General features: G+C 46.9%; 1 long non-coding RNA gene across 25 annotated transcripts in view; it reads right to left on the minus strand.

Annotated features, from left to right (window-relative positions):
• Positions 1-22,688, minus strand: part of LOC114211185 (uncharacterized) — a 376,382-nt gene that overhangs the window by 132,480 nt on the left and 221,214 nt on the right. Inside the window, exons 9-10 of one of the 25 annotated variants that reach the window (XR_015768075.1) lie at positions 18,678-19,164; positions 17,697-17,939 (exon numbers count right to left, since the gene is read on the minus strand). The exons of 21 other annotated variants lie outside the window; for them this stretch is intronic. This is a non-coding gene — a long non-coding RNA (uncharacterized LOC114211185). Of the gene's footprint in view, positions 1-443; positions 2,198-17,696; positions 17,940-18,677; positions 20,229-22,688 lie in introns of those variants that run through there. 3 more of the 25 variants (XR_015768069.1, XR_015768079.1, XR_015768059.1) reach the window with 3 other exon arrangements.

Here is a 22,688-nt window from a genome sequence, read left to right on the forward strand (position 1 = left end):
GGGATTGGCAAAGTTTCTTCGTAAAGGGCTGGGTAGTAAATAGTTGTGATTTTGTGGGCCATGCGGCCTCCGTCACAACTAGTCAGCTGTGCCTTGTAGACTGCAAGCGTTTATACAACCTCATCGCCCATATAGGCCACTCATCAATGAATGAGCACGGTGGTGTGCCAGTCAAACTCTGCTTACAAACACTCGGAATCTCCTATGATGCTCTTGTGTTATGAAGTACCATTCTTCCGAGTTTTTATTTTTAAAATGTAAACTGAAAAATAAATAAAAATGTAAAAATGTTTATATGTCAATTTAACTTACATTTGCATTAAAAATGTACATGCAGGGGCACCTGACTGGCTCAGTCGGAGGAGCGTGTGACTCTCGGTCTTCGGGTCATGAGTTCGAGCCCCATGTTGGGCGTAGAGATTACTTAAAAAAAAGAAAAGAACTAGAACAGGAAAGACTTTATTAAAAAAATAAATAAAATGTACATGCAAAAATGTAAAATTTCAAATGTAAGTGATATTTGGGGATGTAACACCCATTTTTAGTTTGTGGGCTGTACAAAAGCAACGGTGGATTGGAGGTCGCCCATAGGTCATAGTTTGCTGACTCCTGTCCTAGATGATGTCACTGCATGTCACTGCAGTACGGGAAGTTTCAGCGCATTCCTGGATCACATACTTCAGTGGCTGACCCAGGAGTCTAACCCAGAACCTAGGTTTGCAAACCCCTGGTGCAGAATTCCTAAGGGCGGTGTGGATGATAGCAAAAGCCTACCTGTTTTTGATGACTGCAAATAGAACAGTAAAGGCTTTCATTCATTCATTCATTCATTCATTTGTTCATTCGTGATCATTCAGTCAATCATTCATTCACTGATCTTTCAAAATGTACAAGACCTTCAGGTGGGAGGTATTCAGGTCAAGAGCTTCTTTTAAGGCTTAACGACAATTCTTAAGAGGGTTGGCAACTTACAATGGTCATCCCCATTTCACAGATGGGAGAACAGAGTCATAGAGAGAAGCCCACATTCATTCCATTTTTTCATCTGCCTAGGCATTGTGTGGGTGAGATCTTTCCTTATGGAATGTAGCAACAAAGAAGTAAAATACATAAAATGAGAAGGTTAAAAAACAGAGATGTTAAGGTTGAAAAATATGTACAATTGCTCCAGATGGGGCCAACGGGCAAAGCTCAGGGCAGGGGCATTTGGGCCAAGCTGCATTTCAGCCATCAGAGATGGGTACCCCAAGGTAGCAAGAAGCAGAAAGGACAAGGTCCAAAGAAGGGGATGGAAGACTGTGTGGAGGGCAAGGGACTTCTCGGTTGTGCAACAACCACCACAGACCCTGGGGAGGCGGGCCGGGCTGGCCAGAGGAGGGCCCAAGGCCCCGCCTGGAGGATGAGATGAGCCGCAGGGCACTGGGGACTCCCGGGGGACCCGGGGGGGGGGGGCTCTGCTCTGCTGTGACAATTAAGCAATGGCCAGTGCCCGAGTTTAGGAGCACAAGACTAGGTAGTTTCAGAAGGTGCTAGAAGAGGATATTGGAAAGTGGGGAAAGAAAGAAAATTCAACCCAGCAGAGGGGCTGACTGCCAGCTGGAAATTCTCAGCTTTTGAGTCTGCAGCGCCCCGGGTGCTGGGAGCGGTGATTGAGCCCTCCCTGCAGCCCCGACGGGTGAGGGGGGCGGGAGGTGTCATGAAGGCCGACCCCGGCTGAGCAAGAGGAGAGCGCTGTCCAGTTCGGGACCCTCTGGGCCCCGAGACTTCTCAAACCCCTCCTCCTTTCTGATCCTCACACCCTCACTAAGGAAGCTGTTGGCAACCCCACTTGGCCTCAGGAAGCTGACACTCGGAGGCCACAAGCTTCAGCTGCGGCCACATCCTGCCTTTTCCCCTGACCACGGGGAATGACCACACTCAGCGATAATGATTAACACTGAGAGCTTAGGATGTGTTTCCATGGGTTTTCCTAGTTAATCATTTAAGGCTCACAACCTGATGAAAAATTATATATATTCTTTAAAAGTTTATATATAGGGTCGCCTGGGTGGTACAGTGGGTTAAGCACAAGACTCTTGGTTTCGGCTCAGGTCGTGATCTCGGGGTTGTTTTGATTGGGCCCCACGTCGGGCTCCGTGCTCAGAGCAGAGTCTGCTTGAGGTTCTCTCCCTCTGCTGCTCCAACTCGTGCTCGCTCTCTAAAATAGATAAATAAATCTTTTTCAAAAAAGCTTATATATAGAAAGCACATATTATATGCTATGCCAACAAGGAACCTTCGGCAGGGAGCTGGGGAGGCTGCAGTCCCTGTGCCCCTCCCGTGTCTGAGAAGCACCAGTGGGGGACAGAGTTAGTAGGGCAGAGACAGGGATGAAGGACAAACAGGGATCTTGAACACGCCGCAGCCTTAGTATCTCCCTGGGGGAGGACACAGAGGTCGTGCTGGGAGGGAGTGGGTGAGTGAGCACACCGTGTGATATGGGACTGTAAGATCATTCCGAATGAAGGCCAGGCGTCTCCAAAGGGAGAAAGCAGGCTGGAGGGTAGCTGTTCCCTTAACCCCAGCAGCACAGGCTTAGCCGCCTGCCAAGGCAAGCACTGAACTTGGCCGGGCACGGAGGGTTGTATAATCATCTCAGCCCCGCCGGGTCACTCCCGAACACCAGGGCAACCTTCGTACCAGAAAAACAAACTGCTGACCGCCTGCCAGTCGGAGGAGTAAACAGAGGAGGGATCGTACGCCAGGGACCCTCTGAACATTGCTCCTGGTCCTGCTGGGCTACTAATAACCACAGTAATCTACTCCCTCGGAGCACTTACATGTCAGGTGCGTGTGCTCAAAGTTCTAAATGCACAATCTCTTAAGTCGTCAAGAAAAGACTCTGAGGAAGGTGATAAAACCATCCCATTTCAGAGAGGAGGACTCTCAGGCTCAGGAACTTCCCTTGGATCATCATGCCATTTGAGAGTTGAGCTGGGATCGGAACCCAGGCAACCTGATCCCTAGAGCTGCACCCATGGCCTCCATGCTGTAGGGAGGCAGCCGGGCATGTGGCAGTGGGAACAGAGATCTCAGAGTCTGGGATTATGTGGAATCAGATCTTAGCTCCCCCCACTTCTAGCTGGAGTTTTGGATTAATTCTGCTCAGTATCTGTTGTCTCATGGGCAAGATGTGGATCCTCGGGTCCTAGGGTGGTAATAAGAATGGAAGATATAAGCAAAGTGGCTTCCAGTAGTTCCTCCATAATGTGTCTGGTCTCATGGGCCAACAGCCTCTGCCAGAGTGAAGCATGGGTCCTCCCTGAACCTCGGGCTCCTCTGATAAAGAGTCACCCTACCCTCCTAGGCTGTACTCTATGTTCAATAAACTCCCAGCTAGGGTAGAAAAGCCTAACAAGTGATCCCAAAAGCTACCAAAGAAACACATTCTCTGACCTCCCAGCCCCAGGCCTTCCTCCCTCCCAGCAAAGTCAGCCTGTAACTCCCCACCACCCTGTCTTGCCAATTTATTATACTCCCTCCACCCAGGGGACAAACAAGGGAAATTAAAAAGGTGAGAAAATCGGCTGAGTCTTGCAGGTACCTAGTTCCTTAAATGTAGAATTACAACCTATGGAAAGAAGTTTCTTTCTTGCCCATAAAACATCTCTCCCCTACTCCAGAAACCTCGAGGCCCCCCCTCCCTGCTCCGCGCGGGTTCCTGCATAGAGCTGCATTTCAACACAACTGTTTTCCTTTGTGATCCTGAGTGTTGTACCATATGCATTTTAAAAGCATTATTCTCAAAAGGCATTCAGAGCTTCCCCAGTTTGTAAAAAGGGTCCAGGGCACGCTGGAGCCTGCATGCACGCGCACGCGTGCACACACACACACACACACACACACACAGTCTCAAAGCTCTCTCTTTGGTCCTGGCATGCCAGGCCCTAGGAATTCACAAGTTCATTGGCCTTCATGAAATTATTTCCTAAATAGGTTTACAGATAGGACCATGTTGCCTCCATTTTTCACTTTCCCTGTGGAAATTCTCCTCTTTTATCTACAAATCTGTCACTGAGAAAGACAAAGGGAGAAAGCTAGGCAAGAATGACTCTATTCTGATACGTATGATCTTTACCAGCTATAACCCCTACCCTGTCTGGCCAAACTGCCTATTTCATTGTCTCTACCCCTGGTGCCCTGCAAGTTCTGGGAGGCCAGGGGTAATGTTGAATCCGTATTCCACAGCCTACAACAGCAACCATGAGGAGCAAGTCTCAGATGGATGGATGCTGAATCCGTGGGGAGGAAAGGCAGCTGTGTGGGAGAGAGAGTTCCAAGGGCACATGGTTTCGCTGCTCACTTCCATGGGTAAACTTCCCTCCCTTGAGCAAATCTCTAGACATTTCCTCCTGACCTCAGAGGTCCACTTAGAGCTCTCGGCCTTTTCTTCTTCTTTGGGCCACATGGAGAACAAGCTGGCCCAGTGTCTGCCTCCTGGGGTCAGAGCCCGGCTGTGCCTTCTCTGCCCGACTGGAGGCTGCCCTTGCCCTTGCCCTTCCCCTGGGAGCATGGCAGAGTGAACACCGTCCATCCCCCCCGGCAGAGGCCCGGGCTTTCACAAATGACATCTATGGAGCAGTCCACCCAAACCTGTAGAGCACACGTTCCTTGCCAAGTACACACGCAGCATTCCTGGCTACACACCGTATGCCGAGCCATAAAATAAGTCTCCATACATTTCAAAGGATTGAAGTCACACAGTACATCTTCTCTGAGGACAATGGGAATAAATTAGAAGTCGGCAAGTGTTGATACGTGGCAAATCTCCAAATACCTGCAGAAACTCTTGCAGTGCCCGACAGAGGGTTGGTCCTCAGTGATTTCTGCCCTGATATCTTTCTCCCCTGTAGTTACGATCCCTCTGCTGCTGAGAAAAAGGGGAGGTCAAGGTCATGGCTGCAGTCCTGCATGCAGCACACTGGCTGCCCGGTCTACACAGCGAGCTGGGACCACGAGTCAACCTGGGACCCCCCCACCGAGCCCCTCAGCTTTCACCAGATCACATTCACACAGGGAGGGCTCTGCTGTGCTGCCAAATGGGGTCCCCCTCCCCCACCCCTGCTCTCTACTCTGAGGAGCCCAACCTTCTCAAGGGCCTGCTAGGTGTCAGGCCCTACCGGTGACGGATCTTGCTCTATTCACTCAGAATATTCTCTGGCAAATAAAAATGGAGGTCATTTTGTTTAGGGACGTTAAGTGATACTCTTGAGGAAAAGATGAAGGTAGCACATCAGAAATGCCTGCTCTCTTTTGACCGCCATTTTAGGGGGTGCCAGTGAGACCAGTGGTATAGTCAACCAGAAAGAAGCTCAACCAGCCAAGTCATTTGAGGTAAATGGTGACTGAGGCCCTGACATTGCTGGATTGGGGACTGACGTGGGATCTGAATTTTCCTTAAGGGTTTGCTTGAGCTTTTGAAGGTCAATAACCTGATCTGTGTTTTCTGTTCGTTATGTAAACGGGCAATGAAGGTGCTGATAATCCACCCCCCCACGAGAGCCAGAAGCTGGGGGAACCTGTCATTGGCAGGAATGGGCAGTGTGTAAACAGCATGTCACCGAGACAAAGCTGGTCGGAGCATCCTAGGATGTTGACTTGTCCCCACAGGTCAGGATAAAGATCTCCTAGACAGGAAGGAGTGGGAAATGGAGACCTTAATTAAAGCACATCCGAAGGGGCTGGTATGTGACAAAACTTCCTCAGAACTCAGTCCCTGGAAGGTTCCCAATGGGATCCCATCAAGAGAGGAAGTTTTCAGAGGCAAGATTCAAGCCCAATTTTGTCACTTCCTAGCTGTGGGGCCTAGGGAACAGGGCTTCGCCTCAGTCTCCTCATCTGCACAGTGGGGGTGAAGGTGAAAGAACCTACCTCAGATGGGGGTTCCGACGGTGCACGAAGACACTGAGCGAGTAGCTCACACGGAATAACAATCTAGAGCCCTCATCATGCCATCTAAGCAAACACACTTAATGCTCAGGACAATCCGAGGAAGGAAGCTATTCCCATTTTGTAGACATGAACATTCAAACCCCATAAAGCTAAGAAACTTGCCCAAGGACACAAGCCGTAAGTCGTAGAGGTGGGATTCAGACTCAGGTCTGACTCCGGAGCCTCAGCAAACTTCCAGGCTAATAAGAGTGACCCACAGAAGCACCACCTCCAACACCAGGAGGTCCAGCCACACCGCCCCAGGGACAATGCTCTGGACTCACCCTGTAGGAACAAGGGTTAAGGTGCCCCATTTCAGCTGGACCTAGAAGGACATTTTGGTTTCCTTTCTCTCTCTCTCTCTTTTTTTAAAGATTTATTTATTTGAGAGAGAGAGAGAGAGAAAGAGGGAGCGGGGGGGGCGGTTAGAGGGAGAAAATCGTCAAGCAGACTCCCAGCTGAGCATAGAGCTCAACATGGGGCTTGATCTCACAACCCTGAGAGCATGACTTGAGCTGGAACCAAGAGTCAGACGCCTGACTGACTGAGCCACCCGGGGGCCCTGACATTTTGGTTTTCACTAAGCAGAGGGGGCAAGGAGAATCTTATTAGTGGAAAACTCATACTGGCAATAGCAAGAAGATGTGAAAAGGAATTCCCTGTTAGTAAGATTGGAAGGACAGCTGAGCTGAGCACTGGGCTGGCTGGAGTCTCATATGAACTCACTTCCATGTCTTTGCAAACACCTTGATCATCAGGGGCTCAGAAGGTGAAGCGTCTGCCTTTGGCTCAGGTCACGATCTCAGGGTCCTGGGATCAAGGAGCCCTGGTCAGCTGGGAGGCTGCTTCTCTCTCTCCCTCTGCCCTCACCCCGCCCCCCCCATGCACGCTCTCTCACTCTCTCAAATATATAAAATCTTAAAACAAAACAAACACCCTGATCAGCAAAGCGCTGTGGACAAGAGCATAAGCTCTGTGTCTGATGGACTGTTGACCTAATAAAACTGTGTGACTTTGAGCAAGAGACTTAACCTCTCTGGTCCTGAAAGGAGATCACCTTTCAAATGGGGGCCATTACCTTGACCCTCTGGAAGTCTGTACTGACTAAATGGGGCATTCCATAAGGGCCTAGCCCTTCTATTTCTGCTGGCATTCTGATATGCTTGTATTTCTGCTGGCATTCTGATATGCTTATATTTCTGCTCCACTAGATGTACGTAGCCTGCATCTCTGCCATCACTCTGCCCACTGCACAGACCCCTTTTGCTCCGTGGAGATGGCATCTCGCAGGAACTACTCGTTAATATCCTAAAAAAGAAAAGACTCAAAAACTGGACAGCAATGGGGCTTGGTCTGTTACTATTACTAGAGATGAGTTTCCACAACAAACGACTTGTCCTCTTATAGCCAGAACTGGGGATCTGACTTCATTCCTCTTGCAAAATACATTTTGGCTAAATAACTGTGCTGTGATATCATTTGAATTCTCACCATTTGACAGCCGCCGGAGAAGGTACTTTCTGCCTGGACCACAAAGTTGTCTCTATGGGAGTTTGTATTGTATCATGTAAAATAGGATGACAGATTGGAGACTTTCAGAAAGAGGCACATTTGCTTCATGCTTTCCTCTCGTTCCACACAAATGCACATCTGGAGGGTCTTGTCCTGTGCCTGGGCTTAACTAGGTATTTGTGATTCTTTAAATCAAAGGTCCTAAGATAACACATCTTTTCAAATTTCACCATCTCCAAATACGCACGCGTCTTACAACAAGTGGCGTTCGGTAGTTTAATTGAAGGCATTTGTTCCTTTCTTAATGGCACATAAATTAATAGTAAGTTGTCTACATGATAGCATCTCAGATTTGAGGAAATGCAGTATGTGCTGGGAACCAGGCTAGGTTTGAAACAAAACTTGCTTTTAGAGGCGCCTGGGTGGCTCAGTCGTTAAGCGTCTGCCTTCGGCTCAGCGCACGATCCCAGGGTCCTGGGTTCGAGCCCCGCATCGGGCTCCCTGCTCCGCGGGAAGCCTGCTTCTCCCTCTCCCACTCCCCCTGCTTGTGTTCCCTCTCTCGCTGGGTCTCTCACTGTCGGATAAATAAAATCTTTTAAAAAAAAAGAAACAAAACTTGCTTTTGCTCTAAACAACGACCACGTAACTACAGACTGTCACTCCTAACTTACACATGGGAAATCTGATGCCCAGGGTGTGAAAGAAAAATTTGCCAAGAGGGCTTTAGTACGTGGGAGGAAGAGTGAGGGCAGGGTTCTGGCTACTATTGCTGAGGATGAATTACCGCAAAACTTGCATCATAAAACAACAATCGTTTTATGTTGCTCATGAGTTTTTGGTCAGGAATTTGGGAAGGGCTGGGCTGGGCAGTTCTCACTTGGGGTTTCTCATGCCCTTAGAGTCAGATGTCAGCTGGACTGTGGTCATTTGAAAGTGCAAATGGTCTGAACATCCAAAATGGTGGTTTGCAAGGCTGTCGGCCAGCGCTGGGTGCTGTCTGGGAGCTTAGCTGAAACCACAGACCAGAGCACCTACACGTGGCTTCTTCTGCAAGGTAGTCGCAGTGCTTCCCTCAGAAAGAGTACCCCAAGGCGATCTGGAGGGAGCTGCAGGATGTTCTGTGACTCTACGGCTTGCAGCCATCGCCAAGACTGAAGGAAAGGACATCAAGCCCATCTTTCAGTGGGAAGAATGTCAAGGAACAGGGCCACTTCGTTTTTAAACCCTCACAGATGAGAACTGTCATCAGCCTGGTGCAAAGACACCAGATGTGAGACGGCTTGTCTGGTGTCCAGAAGCACAGGGAGGGAGAACGAGAACTAAGTGTGATGAAGAGGATTTTTAGAAAAAGGCAGGTGGGATCATCGGGTCCCCTGCGCGTTCACTTTCGAAGTCTTCGCTTTGGGATGTCACACGTGGATCTGGTGTTGCTCCCATTGTTTAGAACCTATCAGTAGCTTTCTGAGATGTAGATTCAGGGCCAACTTAGCAGGCTCACAAGAGACCTCAGGCTTAGGATTTGGTCAGACAAACCTTGTTTCTACCCAGAGAGAGGCTTTATCTAGTTTAATATTTACTGAACATGAGTTGCAGAAAATTCTGGGGTCTGTGGATATCCGAATGAACAAAACAATGCCATTCTCCTCACAGGGCTTATATTCTGATGGGAGATGCATAAAGTCATCAAATCTGTAATAATATCAGCAAGGCATAAGAACTATGGATAATGACAGAAAGTGAGGGCTGGGGGCAGCTGTGTTGGGGGACGGTGGTCAGAGCTGACATCAGAACAGAGATCTGAATGCAGTGAGGAAATGAGTCAGGTATGCAGGGGAAAGAGTGTTCCAGAAAAGGAGAACATTCCATGCTAAGGCCCTGAGGCCAGCCTGTGCTCAGGTAGGTTTAGTTTATAGCAAGAAGGCCAGTATGGAAAGTAGGGTGAACAAGAAGAGAAACAAGGAAGGGAGGGCCTAGGGTCCACTCAGGGAGGGCCTTACAGGGCACAAGAGGAACTTTGGCCTTTATTCTAGGCGAGGTGGAACTCCCTTAAAGGGTTTTGAGCAAGTGAGTCCCAGGATTTGGTTTATATTTTGAAAAGATCTCCCTGGCTGTTGAAAGAGAAGGGAGGGCAGGGCAGAAGCCAGGCCTGTTAGGAGGTGCGCTCCCTCAGTGGCCCAGGCAGAAGGTGGAGGTGGCTTGGTCTGGACTCTCATTGGCGGAGGGGGTGAGAAGCCGTGAAACGGGCATACATTTTGAAGGAAGATACCACGGGATGTGCTAATGGACACATCTTACCAGCTGATCTTTTAATCTCACAATTGACATGTATCCAAAAAATGTTTAACCCTTGCCCAAATTCAAATCTGATCTCTACAGAAGGTGACAACGTGGGTAGTGGCAAGTGAGAGAGACCCAGGTCAAGCAGCTCCCTCACACACACTGGCCAGGGGTCTTGTCCTCATGGCAGAGAAGGGCCTGGAAAGCAGGCATTGCCCCCCCCACCACCCCCTCCCTGAAAGATTTGAGATTCAAGAGAGTAAGCCACTGTCTGGAAAGACCCTTTCAAAAAGGAGTTTGAGAAAGTCTAGAACCTTCTAAAAGGGCTGTCGGGGAGATGAACACCTATTTGCATGGGCAAGTTTGGGTATTTTGTTCATTCACTCCATGACACGACTTGGTAGCCACAGCCCCTCCTCCTGCACAGGTTGGTTCTTTAAGGGGCCTTTTCCGTCAAAAAGAAACCACTGCTGTGGCTGTTTTGAGACAGACTTTAGGGGGAGTTTCATGCTCTAGGAGTCTCGGTGGTGAAAGGGTCAAGATGCTCCTTAAATACCACAAGTGGCCAAATGATTAGATCAAGGTGCAAACCCACGCCTATAATAGTGGCTACTTTTAATTTTTTTTTCTTTTTGACCAAGAGGTATATAGCTACTTACTATGTGTCAGGCAGTGTTCTCATCACTGTATGAAACATTAAGTCATTTAATGTTCATTATAATAATAGTAAGAACTGCTAGTATCCTTCATTCGATACTAAATGCTCATTTAATGAGCATTTTGCAGATGAGGAAGGACAGTGAGTCACAGAGGAGCTAGGTGACTTGCCCAGATCACTATAGCTAGTAAGGGGGCAGAGCCAAGATTAGAACCTGGGACTTCTGGCTCTGGAATTTGGGCTCTTAAGCACCATACTAAGCTGCCCAACACTGACTGTGCTTTGGTGGAAATCTGTATATCTACTCAAAATGTTTTCAGCTGCAAATAAAAGACAACTTGGAGTGGCATAAAGAAGTAGACCTTGTTTCAATTACGGACGGAAGTCCGGACGTAGTCCTCTGTCCTGGGCTGGGGGGACAGCCTGACAGTGTTATCAAAGATCCAGGCTTTTCCTATCTTTTCTGCTTCAGCATTTCAGTCTGTTGACTTGTTACCTCATGCCTGCAAGATGGCTGCTACACCTCCAGGTATCTTACCCTAGATCCCCGCAGGAAAAAAAAAGATAAGAATGAGCTTCCCCTATGGGGTACTTTGTCTTCTTATTTGAAGAGGACCATTCTCTAACAAAACTAGATAACATGCATGCCTGCCATTTCCATACCTGATTTAAACCAATCTTGATTCATCTCATTAGGCTGGATTGGAACCTGTCTTCCCTGAGGCCGCAGGGAAGGGGCCTCAGGGAAGACAGGTACCACCTGAACCTATCATGGTTCTATGCAGTGGAGAGACAATGGCCACTGAGGAAACAGATAGCATTTGTCACCGTAGGTTTTACTATCCCCATTTTACATGGGCACTTCGAGCTAGAAGTCACAAAGTCGAGATTGCGTGGCTGGTAAAATGGTAGTGCCAGAATATTAACCCAGGTCCGCCTGACTCAAAATCACATGCTCTTAACTATGGCATAGTACATTGTTGAGTGAGTCAGGAGTGGATGGGCACACATTTGACTTTATTACTAATAGTTGTGGAGGCATGAGAAACTTACCCAGTCTCCCTAAGCCTCAAACTTCTTATCTCTAAATTGTGGCTAGCAATGACACCTAACCAGAAGGTGGCTGCAAGAGTAAATGAAATAATATATGTAAAGAGCCTCACAATACTAAGCAATCAATAATTCTTGGCTTTATTATTGTCAGTTATTACTCTTGTTGCTATTTTAATGCCATGAGACTTTGTAGCCACAATGCACTTGTACCCAAATGAAATACTCCTTTGGGCATCTCTGGGTGGCATGGTGGTGGTACAGACTAGTAGGTGGGCTTGAATGTGAGGAGAAGGTGTTCATTATAACACTAAGTATTGTTTCAAGAGTCCAGAAGCTTGCCTTGCTTGAATTCAGTGATCCACGGCCTGACCACCCAAAATATGGGTCCACCATCTACAAAGCACAATAGTTAGCTTTTAGCCTTGGTTCTGCCATTAGTAAAATGCTGTTTGGCCAGAAGCCACTTGCTTTTCCTTTCTGCACCTCCATGTTCTTATCTGTACAGTGAAGTGGTTTTTCCTTCATCACTAGTCAATGTGTAATGAGCACTAACTGAGCACCTATTGCACCCACTGTGCCATGGAAATGCAGTGACGAGAAGACAGATGTTGCTATCAGGAAGTGTAGACGTTCAGAGATCTTCAAAGTTCCTTTTCCGCAATAAAATTTGATGTTAACCAGAAGGTGAAGCTAGTGACTTTCAACCCGGGGGTTCTTTTGAGGATTAATGTGTTGGTGGTAATGTAACTATAAGCACTGAATAAACGTAAAACACATAAAGCTTTGGCAGTTTCTTACAATGCAGAAATAGTCTCAGCACGTGATGCATCAATCACAGGCTCCTGCTGTCTACCCAAATGAGTTGAAATCTGACGTCCACTCAAAAACCTGCACACACTTTACACTGGCTTTATTTCTAATTGCTAAACTTTGAAGCAACCAAGAAGCCCTTCAGTAGGTGAATAGATTAGCAAACTGGGGTACATTCAGGCAATGGAAATGATTCAGCACTAAAAAGAAATGAATTATCACGCCATACAAAGACATGGAGGGGCCTTACATGCATATTACTAAGTGAAAGAAAACAAGTAAAGAAGATGACATGCTGTGCGATTCTAACCATATGACATTCTGGAAAAGGCAAAACTATGGTGACAGTAAAAGATCAGTGAGGTTTCCAGGGGTTTGGGAGGAATTGGGGACAGATGAATTGGTGGAACACAGAGTATTTTGAAGACCGCGCAACTATGCTATGTGATAATGTGATGGTGGGTAAAAGACATTTTGCACGTGTCAAAAATCCACAGAATGATACAATAGAAAGAGTGGACCCTGAATATAAAGTGTGGGCTTTAGTTAATCATAATGTATTGTTTCATAACTTATAACAAATGTATCACACAAATGCCAGACGTTAACAATGTGGGAAATGGTGGGGAAGGGGGTTGGTATATATGGGAGCTCTCTACTTTGTTCTCAATTTTTTTTATAAACCTAAAATTTCCCTAAAGTCTATCAATTTAAATATCTCTATCTATATTGTTAGGTGGATATATATATATAGTTTAATAAGTTTCATAAATTTTGATCCAAAGATTCCACTTTTGAGATTCTCTTGAGACAGGACATACTAGGACAAGTTCATTTACAGAAGGGGAAAGAGTAAGCAACCTGGAGTTGCTCAGTAACAAACACATGGATACAAGCAAATTAAACAATGGTGGTTGAAAATGTTCTGAACACGGACAATGCTTCCAGAAAAATGCCCATGGGGAAACGATGAAGAGCTTCCTAAGATAACTATGTAAGACAACACAAATGGTTTATAGTGTCTTGATAATGTAATTATTATGGATAGCTTTTTTTTATTCTTTTTCTAATTTCTTAAATATTTTAAATATATATATTTTTGAAAGTCTAGGAACCCTCTAAGGTAGGGAAGAAAACCCTCTAGACAAGAATGGTAGCAAAGCCAGACAGCTAATAATAAAAGCACCAGCTTCAGTTCCACCACAGTTGCTTAGCAGCTTAGGCAGGGAAGTTAGTGTTCTTCCTACTCCGATAAACTGTAAATCATCTGGGTAACTCACTGAAAGTCACAGGGCTAAGCAGCTTCTGTTGCATACATTCAACCAAAGCAACTGGCATCTGAAGCTCTGGCTTAGTGGAAAAGATACTATTGAGAACACAGTACAGTCACCCTAGGGATGCAGGGCATACAAAGACGTATGGAAAAGAGAAATAGAGAGAGTGAGAGAGAAGGTTAAGAATCTTACTCACTTACCTACCCAGCAAGGCTATATTTACTGTTTACTAGAGGCCAGGCACTGGGGATGCACGTATAAATAAAGTAAAACCTCTGACCTTGACTTAAGAACTTCTAGTCCAGTCTGCCCAGAACCCCATGTTTCCACACTGCGATACTTTTAATGGTGGAAAAGCACACTAACTGTATAAAGACAGGCATAAACTGGAGCTCTGTGGTCCAGTTTATGTGGTCACCCTAAGTCCTCCCAACACAGTGCCTCTCCCCAAGGGCAGGAACCATCCCTACAACCTACAAGATGATAACTATCCCTTTCCCCCACCCCTGCACCACACGCTTCTTCACCTATGCTGACTTTTAGGGTCAGGAAATTCATTTCTGATTCTACCTCCCACCCCACCCCCACAGCACCAAGCATTTCAGATCGAGTATCTGTGAATCATCCGTCAGGTTGACTCATTCTTCAAGTTTCCAGGCTGTGAATTAAAACTATATTGATCACTTGGAGGAGGGTCAAATACGGGGAGAGACAGTGTTACTTGCTCTGCATTTATCTGTAACAACGCAAAGCAGGTTTTTAAGTATTTTACTGAAATGGGGGGCGGGAGTGGGGTGGGGAAGACACCTGCTGAGAAATCTCACGGGAGAGAGTGAGGTTGGTGAAGGACTGGGGCCCGGCCGTCCCTTTTCCCATTAAGCGAAGCGATGTATCATACTGACAGTGTTCACCCGGCGGCCTTTTTGTTTCATTTTGCTTCACGTGAACACTATTTACGTAGGCTTTTGGAAACTGTTACAGACTCAGAGCCTATAAAATTGTTTTCCCGGGAAAGGGGAAGGAAGGTAGCTTGGGTTGAGCACCTGCTGCAGGGTCTCATTTCCTCTCTTCAAGATGGAGCAGGGCAGGAAGCCGAGGTGGGGAAGAGGTGACGTTCCTGGGCCCAGGAGCTCGCGCTGGGAGAGCTCGCGCTGGGAGAGCTCCCCAGACTGACCAGCCCGCACAGAACTGCTCAACCAGGGGACATGGACCCCAAGGGATGTTCAGAAACAGAAGCTCACAGGAGGGTGAAAAAGTGTGGGGAGCAGGGAAACCGAACCCCAGAGACCCTGTGGGGCTGCAGCACCCACGCAGTTTTCACACCGACGTACCTCGACCTTTCAGCTGCACGATCACACCATCTCCAGACCAATGTGTAATGCCAAGGCCAGGGGCCAGAATTCTCGCCCCACGTGGGAAAACCTGACTGGAATCCCGAGGGAAACCCGGCCTGTGTGTGAATCCCCCCGTGACCTGTGTCGTCCTGCGTCTCAAAGCAGGGGATACACATCAACACCAGCTTCAGGGCTCAGGGGGGAAGGTCTACTTATGAATCATGGCTGTGCAGAACCTCCTCTGGGCCTCCCTGGGAACTCACTGAAGGTCTTCACCAGGGGCTATGGCAGCTGCACACTTCTCATGTGAAAAAAAAGGTGATTTCAGGGGTTTTGGTGGCCTTTTAGGGTGTCCCATCGATTCACAAGATGAACTATCTGCAGGTGACGAGGCTCAAAAATGCCAGATGAAACACGAGTGTGGTTTTTACCTTTTTTTTTTTTTTTTTAAGCAGACTTCTGGCTAATTTGAAATCGTAGTATTACCAGATGGAAATCCAGAGAAGGTTAGTGACTTGTCTAAGATCACACAGCTGGAACTAGATAAGCCTGGAAGTAGAACTCGGGGGTCCATGACCTCCTTCCCCAACACCACATGGCCTTGCTTAGAACAAAAAGGTCTCACAGAGCAAAGGGAAAAAAAGTACATACATTTGAACTGGGTAATAAAATAATCAGAAAGAAGAGTAAGATCCAAAGGCGGTACGTTCTGGACTCTGTGACTTCTACTCAGCTAAAAGCTCTAGGCTCCATCTCTAATTAAAATTTTTAAAATATATTTCGGGGCACCTGGGTGGCTCAGTTGGTTAAGTGTTTGCCTTCAGCTCAGGTCATGATCCCAGGGTCCTGGGATCGAGTCCCGAGTCGGGCTCCTTGCTCAGTGGGGAATCTGCTTCTCCCTCTGCCCACCCCCTCCTGTGCTCTCGCTCTTGCTCATTCTCTCAAATAAATAAAAAATCTTTTAAAATTAAAAAATATATGTAACAAAATAAATTTAATTAATTAAAATTAAATTTAAAATGTATTCTAAAATTGTCCCTCTCCCATCTAGACACATAGTGGAGAAGCAGTTCATACATTCTGTATATGAATCCTGGGGCATTGTGTAAACCCTATTATTCAGAGTCTAATAGCTGGAAAAGGCTGAGTCCACTGTGCAGATGAGAAAATAAAGGTCCACAGAGAGGAAATTAACTGCCCAGGGAAATTCAGCTGGCTATGAGCAGAGCCAACACTGTATCATCTAACATCACTCTCTACGCAGACCTGTGAGATTCCCCGTGCACAGCGCACCTCCCTGGCTTCTGCAGACAAGGGAATTCAGGTCCCTCTGGCAATCCTTAGCATTTCACAGGATCCTGTTTGGCATAATCTCCAACACAGCTGGCTGATTTTCATGAAATGTGTTGCAGCTACCAAAGGTAGCCGTGGACATGGTTAGTTTCTTAACATGTACAGGAGAAGGGATCTTGAACTACGATGAGCGTGAGAACAGATAAAGAATTTATGCATTTGATCGAATAAAAGGTATATCCACACAATGTAATAAAACTTAGGTGGCAGTTACAGAGAGTAAGGCAGCTAATAGGGCCAGCACTCCTGGATATATTGCTGAGGGGCAAAAGGCAAGTGGTCAGTCTATCAAAGGTCTAAAAAACAGCACCACGTGCTTGTGCACACGTATGTGTGTGTACACATGTGCATACATAGGTACATTAGAAAGGTCTACAAGGATGTGTTCCAAAGTAATAACCCAAGCAGAGCTAATGAACAAACAAGGATAGGAACCCAGTGATTAAAAAGAACTTTAGCTTCATTTGGAAAGTTTTTTTTTTCCCCAAGGTGAAAACATTCATTTACTATTTGTGTAACAGATTTTTTTTTTTAAGGGGGAAACAGGATTTTATTCATTCATCTATGTATCCATTCTACTATTTGAGCCCTTATTGATACTGGGTGAGAGGTCTGTCTGCTTGGTTCATGGGATGAGGTAGGTTACGTGTGTTCTGGGGAAGGAAGGAAACAGTACAGAGTGGGAAAATAAAGGGATTTCTGTGTTTCATGAGAGATCTAGAGGCCAAAACAGTCCCTAGTAAAATTCTGTCAAGGCCTGCCCTCTTGAACAAAAGGGCAACGACAATCGTTTGCAAATGGACAAAACTTTGATAATTTTATTTATATATATATATTTTTTTTTAAGATTTTATTTACTTTTATTTGAGAGAGAGAGAGAGAGAGAGAGCATGTGAACAGGGGGAGCAAGAGAGGGAGAATGCCAAGCAGACTCAGCGCTGATTTTGGAGCCTCATGCAGGGCTCAATCCCATGACCCTAAGATCATGACCTGAGCTGAAACCAAGAGTTGGATGCTCGACTGAGCCACCCAGGCACCCCAAAACTTTGGTAATTTTAAAGGAATTTCAATTGTCTTTGACTTTAGAGTTCACAGAGGAATATATGATGATACAAAGGATAGTCTATGGTCCCCAAGAATTTAATCCACACAGAGGGAGATGGTTTTTGTGCTTTTCAAAGGCACCGACTCTTTGGCTGTGTTTATTGGTACATATGGCTTACTCTGCTAGGCTAGAGATGGCCTCCGCCAAAATGGCTGTTTTGATTTGGATTTCCAAAAATAACTCATGAGACGCCTATACTATGAGAAAGATGGTCGCACACAACTCTGGGGAGGAAAAGAAAAAGCCTTTGATTTGAATCACCTAAGAGCGGAAATTGAGTGCAAATATCTCCTTGTAGCAACTGCTATGTAATTATCCATCCTAATGGAATCCTTTCAAAACCAAAGCAGTTCAACAAGGAAGTTTAATTGAAAATAAAATTTCCAGACCAACTATTCTGTCAAAACCACATTAAACGAAGATAGCTCAGCAGTGACCAAATCACTGTAATGGGCACGGGGCGGGCGGGGGTGGGTGTTCTCCCATGTCGGGGAAACATGGCGATCTTCTAGGCTCCTTTTTCCAGGTTCATGTGTCTTCTAGTCACTGGGCATAAGGATTCAATTCTCTCTGGGTCAGTGTTATCTGGTCTCCTAAAAATCAGAAGCCAGGGTTAAAATCTCAGAGATAAAGACAAGGAGAGAAGAGAAAAGGACACTCGCCATCCAACCTGTTCACTCGTGCAAAGATGCGTCCCACTCTGGACACAGGCTCACGGAGGACAGCAGTGATGGAAAATGACCTTCACCACTTGGGACGTTCCTCTATGTCCCTTAGCTGTGCGACCTCTGCTGAGTTGCTGAACAACTCTGAGCAGTTCTCTCACCTAAAACACACACACACACACACACACACACACACACACACACACACACACACACACACACACACACACACACACACACACCTGCACCCTCTGGATAGTCAGGAATATGAAAGGTGATAATGTCCACTAACAGCTAACCAGTGACAAAGCTGGAATCTATACAATGTAGTGCTCTAGACGGTATCCGGTACCGCATGGGGTGTGAACAGGGCTGGAAGGAAGACTCGGTGCTTCCTTGCTACTCCAAATGGGTCAGTGTGTGGGCCAGCAGCATCGGCAGCACCTGGGAACCCACCATTAGTGCAGGATCTCAGCCCCACAGAGATTAACTGAAGGAGATTCTGCATCTAACAAGGGTTCCCTGGAGATCAGTGTGTGGCTCAAATTTGAGGAACAATGGCTTTGGACATCTTTCAGGTGCGTGGTTCTGCACCAGGTGACCAAGTCCACAGAACATGATCTAAAAGCTGCCCTTGGGGGAGAAGCAGGGTCCCCAGAGGGTCACCTGTGGTGGGCACGTTTCTGGAGACCTTCCCAAATTGTCATCCAGTCTTCCTGCTTCCTGCCTGCAGAGAAGGAAATCAAGGCAGAGCCCAGGACCTCCTGAAGCCGAGGGATTCTCCACCAACGGGGCTGGACCACCCTGGGATCCAGAGTCATGTCATCACGGATGTCCCCATGTCATCACGTGTGCCCAGGAACAGGCCCCGAGTACAGAGAGGACAACGGCAGCAGCTAGTGAGTGACAAGTGGGAATGGTGGCCTGGAGACTCAGGAGAAATGGAACGGACAACAGACCACCTTCTTTGCCCTGACTGTGGCCTGTATCACTGTGCTCGTGTGCTCTAAGACACAACAACCTCATACCCTAGAGAAAGAAATGGTATACACACAGAGGGATTTTGCTGTCTCTGCACGGACCATCTAGAATCACAGACGAGACTCTTTTGACGTTGACTGCCTCCTGGAAGGGAGACCTATGGGCTGGGGAACTGGAAATTGAGAGAGGAAGAGAAGGAAGAAGAAAAGGAGAGAAGGAAAGAGAGGGAGGGACATTGAAATTAAAAAAGTAATAATAAAATAAAAGACAGCTGAGTCCCCTGTTATATATATAGGGTTAGGTTTAAAAGTCCTCCCGGGATATTCAGGCCACGAAGCTTTCTCTTCTGCTTAAAGCCACACTGCTGAGCCTACGATCCTTTGTTCAGACCTAGCGCGTGGTTCCTCACACCCAGCACACCTACAGCTGAAAATGCTCGTGCAGAAAAATCTGGCAAAAAAAAGGGCACGTCCTAGGTGGCAGAGCTACCTTGCTTATTTGCTCCCCCAAACCGACTGACCCTAGAGCTACCCCACCCTACCCAAATCCCAGTGGCTCCTGACTCCAGTTATTTTGGCTTAGTTAGGCAAGGACAAATCTCTTCTAGAAGATTCTAAAGCCCTGGTTTCCAGAGACTTCCCATGACTAAATGGAGTTGGGGGACACGAGGCTTACGCTTTGTGTGAATGTGTGTACGTGAGAATGGACATAAGAGACAAAACAGGAGGTGACAGGTCGAATTCTAATTCTGGAAGACGCAGCACTGATTATGCTCAGTTTATAAAGCACTTCCTAAATCCTTACTGGGAGGAAATAGAATAGAAACCTGATTTAAAGATGGGGAGACTGAGGCCCAGTGAGGTTTTGTGATAGAACCAGGAATTGAATGTTGTACTTTTCCTGTCCCAGGGCACAGACTTCTCTCAGGCCCCCACGTCCCGGTCCTCCCCAGCCACCTTCCAGCAATGACCCGCCCGTCTACCTGCTGCTGGAAGCATTACACTCTGTCTTTAAGGCTGGTGATTAGACAGTTTCTTTTCTTCCTTTTTTTTTTTTTTTCTTTTTGAGACTGTTTCTTTACAAAAGGCAACCCTGGGTCTTCAGGTGAAATTTTATTCTACTGATAATGAGAGTAATGGCAACGTTCCGTTGAACCACGGAGCTACTACCGATGATGTATAGTTGGAAGGATAAAAGGCAGCTTTCGAGTCAGAAACTCCCGGGTCAAACTGCGTCCTTAAAAAAAAAAAAAAAAAAATTGTATCCTTGCTACTCATCACTGTCTGACATTTGGTAAGCTGATCTCTCTGATGCTCTGGTTTCTTTATTTTTAGAAATGGCAGCTAATGTTTATCAAATGTGAACTCTACCTGTCCACTGTGCCAGTGTTATTCTAAGTAAGCACTTTGTATTTCCTAACTCATCCAGTACTTGCAACATACAATTACTATTCTCCATGTACAAATGAGAAAGCTGAGGCACAGAGAGGCGAAGTAACTTGCTCAAGGCCACACTGGCCTTCTACAGGTGGTCTGGCTGGAGCCTGGGCTTTCACCATAACAGAAATGCTCTCACAGGGCTGTCAGGAGGACTATGTGAGATCATCTGACCCACAATAAGTACTCAATAAATTTTAACTCTTAGGTATCACTTAGACATTAATTTCTTCGGTTAGGCAGAAACACAGGGGTTAGCAGAGTATGCATGTGGCTAATGAGAAGCTGCTGCCTGCAGTGGCACTATCCCGACAGGTGTCCCTCCCCACCTGCCTTCAGCTGGCCTTTGGCCTCCGAAGCCCGCCACAGGCAGGAGCTTTGGTGTTCTGCCCCAGAGTCTCCATATTGATCTCTTCCACGGGGAGCCCACACAGAAACCTAAGTTGGGGCAGCCAGGGTGGGAACAGGTCTGACGTCCACCTGGCAAGAAGAACGGCGGATTCCCCATCGACAGATGAATGGATAGAGAAGAGGTGGTATATATACACAATGGAATATTATGCAGCCATCAAAAGGAATGCGATCTTGCCATTTGCAACGACGTGGATGGAACTGGAGGGTGTTATGCTGAGTGAAATAAGTCAATCAGAGAAAGACATGTATCATATGACCTCACTGATAGGAGGAATTCTTAATCTCAGGAAACAAACTGAGGGTTGCTGGAGTGGTCGGGGGTGGGAGGGATGGGGTGGCTGGTGATAGACACTGGGGAGGGTATGTGCTATGGTGAGCGCTGTGAATTGTACAAGACTGTTGAATCACAGATCTGTACCTCTGAAACAAATAATGCAATATATGTTAAGAAAAAAAAAGAAGAAGATAGCAGGAGAGGAAGAATGAAGGGGAGTAAGTCAGAGGGGGAGACGAACCATGAGAGACGATGGACTCTGAAAAACAAACTGAGGGTTCTAGAGGGGAGGGGGGTGGGGGGATGGGTTAGCCTGGTGATGGGTATTAAAGAGGGCACGTTCTGCGTGGAGCACTGGGTGTTATGCACAAACAATGAATCATGGAACACTACATCAAAAACTAATGATGTAATGTATGGTGATTAACATAGCAATAAAAAATTATTAAAAATAAAAAAAAAAAAGAAAAGAACGGCGGATTCCAAAATAGTTGGACGGATCAAATCCCCAAAGCAATGGCCATGTGCTGGTTTGACTCATTGCTTTAGAAAGTCTCTGCAATCGGCTAATTGCACAGAGTTGGGGGAACGATTCCTTGTACAGAAGAGGCAGCATGACTCAAAAAACTGGCAAAATTAAAGATCTGGGGTGGAAGAAGAGTCCACTGGTGGCTGAGCTGCTTTCTTCCTCCTGATTCAGCTACTCCCAGTTCTGTGCAGGTACTTGGAAGAGACACACATGGCGGCCGTGGCCATCCTGTTGTCTCCATCAGAGACTGGCCTAGGGGGGACTCCGGGCCCCATCTGGACAGTGAGACAGAAGGGGAAGTCTACTGGGGATTTCTGGGGAAATTTTGTTCCTGAAGACCAGATAACAGAGTTGCAATGAGAAGGAACCCCTTTTCCTTTGGGACGCTCTTCCTGCATGAAATGCTGTTGTGATAAAGTGAAGTTTGCAGCACAAAAGAGTATCACGCAGATGCTAATCCAATGAGCTGATAGCTCGGCTATCAAATGCAAGCTTTCTGAGACATCTGATAATAGCAGGTGTTGGGGAGGATATGGGGCAACAGAAACCCCTGCACACTGCCCCGGTGGATGTTTAAACTGGTACAGTCATTCTGGAAAACAATCTGGCAGTACTTGTGAAATTAAATATGAGCATACCCAATGACTCATCCATCCATCCCCACCCAGAGTCTGTACCGGAGAAACTCTCCCACAGTCCCCACGGGCACAGGTGCGAGGTATCATCACAGAACTTGGCTGGGCTTCCCTACTGCCCATCTCCAGGGGCAAGAGGAGTAAACAGGGCAGGACCGACGGCGGCAAGGGAAGGCCAGATGCAGCCCTCGGGTAAGCTACATGTACAGAACGAGGAGGAGATCCCTAACAGAACCCCATTTGTCTAAATTGAAAGATACCCAATCACAGCCCTACAGCGGGTCCACCTGTGTGCACACAGCAAACGCACCAGCGTGGACGCCGATGAGGAGTGTAAGGGAACGGAATGGGCAGAACCCAACAAGAAGAAAGGAACGGGCAGAACACAACAAGAACAAAGGCAGGGGT

This window comes from Eumetopias jubatus, unplaced genomic scaffold (genome assembly GCF_037043125.1).
Source record: "Eumetopias jubatus isolate StellerSeaLion01/CBP00866 unplaced genomic scaffold, mEumJub1_p1.0 scaffold_4, whole genome shotgun sequence".
Lineage (NCBI taxonomy): Eukaryota > Metazoa > Chordata > Mammalia > Carnivora > Otariidae > Eumetopias > Eumetopias jubatus.